We start from the raw sequence: 6000 nt of genomic DNA on the forward strand, positions 1-6000 counted from the left end.
ACATCCGGGGACAGTTTCACAGAGCGTGCCTGATCACCACAAGCGGCGTTCTGGCATGGGTTTACAACGCCGCCCACGTTCTGGCTGGGTTGCGCAAGGCGCGCCTGACATGGTTAATATTGCACTATACTCTGGCTGTTATGTTTCTGCTGTTTCACATGTGCATGCAGTGCGGAAATAAGCAGTTTTCATACGAATACCTCCCATATAATGCACAAAAGTATTTTATGTGGAAAAAACAATGACTTTGGCCTACTGTTGGGGAAAATAAACATTCATGTTTATTGAGATCTTGGTCATGCTTAACATTTTTTAGGTTAGTTTGACATCTTCAAGTTGTAAAATCCTCCTAATGGTTTCATTTAAATCTACTCTTTCTTCAGTGCTTCATTTCCTGCCTTGGCGTGTCACGTCCGGGGACAGTTTCACATAGCGTGCCTGATCACCACAAGCGGCGTTCTGGCATGGGTTTACAACGCCGCCCACGTTCTGGCTGGGTTGCGCAAGGCGTGCCTGACATGGTTAATATTGCACTATACTCTGGCTGTTATGTTTCTGCTGTTTCACATGTGCATGCAGTGCTGAAATAAGCAGGTTTCATACGAATACCTCCAATCTAATGCAGAAAAGTATTTTATGTGGAAAAAATAATGACTTTGGCCTACTGTTGGGGAAAATAAACATTCATGTTTATTGAGATCTTGGTCATGCTTAACATTTTTTAGGTTAGTTTGACATCTTCAAGTTGTAAAATCCTCCTAATGGTTTCATTTAAATCTACTCTTTCTTCAGTGCTTCATTTCCTGCCTTGGCGTGTCACATCCGGGGACAGTTTCACAGAGCGTTTCTGATCACCACAAGCGGCGTTCTGGCATGGGTTTACAACGCCGCCCACGTTCTGGCTGGGTTGCGCAAGGCGCGCCTGACATGGTTAATATTGCACTATACTCTGGCTGTTATGTTTCTGCTGTTTCACATGTGCATGCAGTGCTGAAATAAGCAGGTTTCATACGAATACCTCCAATCTAATGCACAAAAGTATGTTATGTGGAAAATATAATGACTTTGGCCTACTGTTGGGGAAAATAAACATTCATGTTTATTGAGATCTTGGTCATGCTGAACATTTTTTAGGTTAGTTTGACATCTTCAAGTTGTAAAATCCTCCTGATGGTTTCATTTAAATCTACTCTTTCTTCAGTGCTTCATTTCCTGCCGTGGCGTGTCACATCCGGGGCGGGTTTCACATAGCGTGCCTGATCACCACAAGCGGCGTTCTGGCATGGGTTTACAACGCCGCCCACGTTCTGGCTGGGTTGCGCAAGGCGCGCCTGACATGGTTAATATTGCACTATACTCTGGCTGTTATGTTTCTGCTGTTTCACATGGGCATGCAGTGCGGAAATAAGCAGTTTTCATACGAATACCTCCCATATAATGCACAAAAGTATTTTATGTGGAAAAAACAATGACTTTGGCCTACTGTTGGGGAAAATAAACATTCATGTTTATTGAGATCTTGGTCATGCTTAACATTTTTTAGGTTAGTTTGACATCTTCAAGTTGTAAAATCCTCCTAATGGTTTCATTTAAATCTACTCTTCAGTGCTTCATTTCCTGCCTTGGCGTGTCACATCCGGGGACAGTTTCACATAGCGTGCCTGATCACCACAAGCGGCGTTCTGGCATGGGTTTACAACGCCGCCCACGTTCTGGCTGGGTTGCGCAAGGCGTGCCTGACATGGTTAATATTGCACTATACTCTGGCTGTTATGTTTCTGCTGTTTCACATGTGCATGCAGTGCTGAAATAAGCAGGTTTCATACGAATACCTCCAATCTAATGCACAAAAGTATTTTATGTGGAAAAAATAATGACTTTGGCCTACTGTTGGGGAAAATAAACATTCATGTTTATTGAGATCTTGGTCATGCTTAACATTTTTTAGGTTAGTTTGACATCTTCAAGTTGTAAAATCCTCCTAATGGTTTCATTTAAATCTTTCTTCAGTGCTTCATTTCCTGCCGTGGCGTGTCACATCCGGGGCGGGTTTCACATAGCGTGCCGGATCACCACAAGCGGCGTTCTGGCATGGGTTTACAACGCCGCCCACGCTCTGGCTGGGTTGTGCAAGGCGTGCCTGACATGGTTAATATTGCACTATACTCTGGCTGTTATGTTTCTGCTGTTTCACATGCAGTGCTGAAATAAGCAGGTTTCATACGAATACCTCCAATCTAATGCAGAAAAGTATTTTATGTGGAAAAAATAATGACTTTGGCCTACTGTTGGGGAAAATAAACATTCATGTTTATTGAGATCTTGGTCATGCTTAACATTTTTTTGGTTAGTTTGACATCTTCAAGTTGTAAAATCCTCCTAATGGTTTCATTTAAATCTACTCTTTCTTCAGTGCTTCATTTCCTGCCTTGGCGTGTCACATCCGGGGACAGTTTCACAGAGCGTGCCTGATCACCACAAGCGGCGTTCTGGCATGGGTTTACAACGCCGCCCACGTTCTGGCTGGGTTGCGCAAGGCGCGCCTGACATGGTTAATATTGCACTATACTCTGGCTGTTATGTTTCTGCTGTTTCACATGTGCATGCAGTGCGGAAATAAGCAGTTTTCATACGAATACCTCCCATATAATGCACAAAAGTATTTTATGTGGAAAAAACAATGACTTTGGCCTACTGTTGGGGAAAATAAACATTCATGTTTATTGAGATCTTGGTCATGCTTAACATTTTTTAGGTTAGTTTGACATCTTCAAGTTGTAAAATCCTCCTAATGGTTTCATTTAAATCTACTCTTTCTTCAGTGCTTCATTTCCTGCCTTGGCGTGTCACGTCCGGGGACAGTTTCACATAGCGTGCCTGATCACCACAAGCGGCGTTCTGGCATGGGTTTACAACGCCGCCCACGTTCTGGCTGGGTTGCGCAAGGCGTGCCTGACATGGTTAATATTGCACTATACTCTGGCTGTTATGTTTCTGCTGTTTCACATGTGCATGCAGTGCTGAAATAAGCAGGTTTCATACGAATACCTCCAATCTAATGCAGAAAAGTATTTTATGTGGAAAAAATAATGACTTTGGCCTACTGTTGGGGAAAATAAACATTCATGTTTATTGAGATCTTGGTCATGCTTAACATTTTTTAGGTTAGTTTGACATCTTCAAGTTGTAAAATCCTCCTAATGGTTTCATTTAAATCTACTCTTCAGTGCTTCATTTCCTGCCTTGGCGTGTCACATCCGGGGACAGTTTCACATAGCGTGCCTGATCACCACAAGCGGCGTTCTGGCATGGGTTTACAACGCCGCCCACGTTCTGGCTGGGTTGCGCAAGGCGCGCCTGACATGGTTAATATTGCACTATACTCTGGCTGTTATGTTTCTGCTGTTTCACATGTGCATGCAGTGCGGAAATAAGCAGTTTTCATACGAATACCTCCCATATAATGCACAAAAGTATTTTATGTGGAAAAAACAATGACTTTGGCCTACTGTTGGGGAAAATAAACATTCATGTTTATTGAGATCTTGGTCATGCTTAACATTTTTTAGGTTAGTTTGACATCTTCAAGTTGTAAAATCCTCCTAATGGTTTCATTTAAATCTTTCTTCAGTGCTTCATTTCCTGCCGTGGCGTGTCACATCCGGGGCGGGTTTCACATAGCGTGCCGGATCACCACAAGCGGCGTTCTGGCATGGGTTTACAACGCCGCCCACGTTCTGGCTGGGTTGTGCAAGGCGTGCCTGACATGGTTAATATTGCACTATACTCTGGCTGTTATGTTTCTGCTGTTTCACATGCAGTGCTGAAATAAGCAGGTTTCATACGAATACCTCCAATCTAATGCAGAAAAGTATTTTATGTGGAAAAAATAATGACTTTGGCCTACTGTTGGGGAAAATAAACATTCATGTTTATTGAGATCTTGGTCATGCTTAACATTTTTTTGGTTAGTTTGACATCTTCAAGTTGTAAAATCCTCCTAATGGTTTCATTTAAATCTACTCTTTCTTCAGTGCTTCATTTCCTGCCTTGGCGTGTCACATCCGGGGCGGGTTTCACATAGCGTGCCTGATCACCACAAGCGGCGTTCTGGCATGGGTTTACAACGCCGCCCACGTTCTGGCTGGGTTGCGCAAGGCGCGCCTGACATGGTTAATATTGCACTATACTCTGGCTGTTATGTTTCTGCTGTTTCACATGCAGTGCTGAAATAAGCAGGTTTCATACGAATACCTCCAATCTAATGCAGAAAAGTATTTTATGTGGAAAAAATAATGACTTTGGCCTACTGTTGGGGAAAATAAACATTCATGTTTATTGAGATCTTGGTCATGCTTAACATTTTTTAGGTTAGTTTGACATCTTCAAGTTGTAAAATCCTCCTAATGGTTTCATTTAAATCTACTCTTTCTTCAGTGCTTCATTTCCTGCCTTGGCGTGTCACATCCGGGGACAGTTTCACAGAGCGTGCCTGATCACCACAAGCGGCGTTCTGGCATGGGTTTACAACGCCGCCCACGTTCTGGCTGGGTTGCGCAAGGCGCGCCTGACATGGTTAATATTGCACTATACTCTGGCTGTTATGTTTCTGCTGTTTCACATGTGCATGCAGTGCTGAAATAAGCAGGTTTCATACGAATACCTCCAATCTAATGCACAAAAGTATGTTATGTGGAAAATATAATGACTTTGGCCTACTGTTGGGGAAAATAAACATTCATGTTTATTGAGATCTTGGTCATGCTTAACATTTTTTAGGTTAGTTTGACATCTTCAAGTTGTAAAATCCTCCTGATGGTTTCATTTAAATCTACTCTTTCTTCAGTGCTTCATTTCCTGCCGTGGCGTGTCACATCCGGGGCGGGTTTCACATAGCGTGCCTGATCACCACAAGCGGCGTTCTGGCATGGGTTTACAACGCCGCCCACGTTCTGGCTGGGTTGCGCAAGGCGCGCCTGACATGGTTAATATTGCACTATACTCTGGCTGTTATGTTTCTGCTGTTTCACATGCAGTGCTGAAATAAGCAGGTTTCATACGAATACCTCCAATCTAATGCACAAAAGTATTTTATGTGGAAAAAATAATGACTTTGGCCTACTGTTGGGGAAAATAAACATTCATGTTTATTGAGATCTTGGTCATGCTTAACATTTTTTAGGTTAGTTTGACATCTTCAAGTTGTAAAATCCTCCTAATGGTTTCATTTAAATCTACTCTTTCTTCAGTGCTTCATTTCCTGCCGTGGCGTGTCACATCCGGGGCGGGTTTCACATAGCGTGCCTGATCACCACAAGCGGCGTTCTGGCATGGGTTTACAACGCCGCCCACGTTCTGGCTGGGTTGCGCAAGGCGCGCCTGACATGGTTAATATTGCACTATACTCTGGCTGTTATGTTTCTGCTGTTTCACATGTGCATGCAGTGCTGAAATAAGCAGGTTTCATAAGAATACCTCCAATCTAATGCACAAAAGTATTTTATGTGGAAAAAATAATGACTTTGGCCTACTGTTGGGGAAAATAAACATTCATGTTTATTGAGATCTTGGTCATGCTTAACATTTTTTAGGTTAGTTTGACATCTTCAAGTTGTAAAATCCTCCTAATGGTTTCATTTAAATCTACACTTTCTTCAGTGCTTCATTTCCTGCCTTGGCGTGTCACATCCGGGGACAGTTTCACATAGCGTGCCTGATCACCACATGCGGCGTTCTGGCATGGGTTCACACTGCCGGTGTGGGTGTCAGATTGTCTCGGCTGCCAGATCGACTCGGGGTCCTGCGCTTACATATGACGTATCGACACTTGACGTATCGACACAAGCCAACGGACAAAACCCGGAAGGGTTGTTTATAAACGGGGCTCAATCATGGACATAAAAAGAAGGCTAAATCCGTTTTGGTTTTGATTTCATTGAACGCAGCCTGTTCTTTCGCACAACAAAACCATTTGAAACACGTCTAAAAGCACTGATGAAT

The sequence above is a fragment of the Gadus macrocephalus genome, chromosome 19 (assembly GCF_031168955.1).
Source record: "Gadus macrocephalus chromosome 19, ASM3116895v1".
Classification (NCBI taxonomy): domain Eukaryota; kingdom Metazoa; phylum Chordata; class Actinopteri; order Gadiformes; family Gadidae; genus Gadus; species Gadus macrocephalus.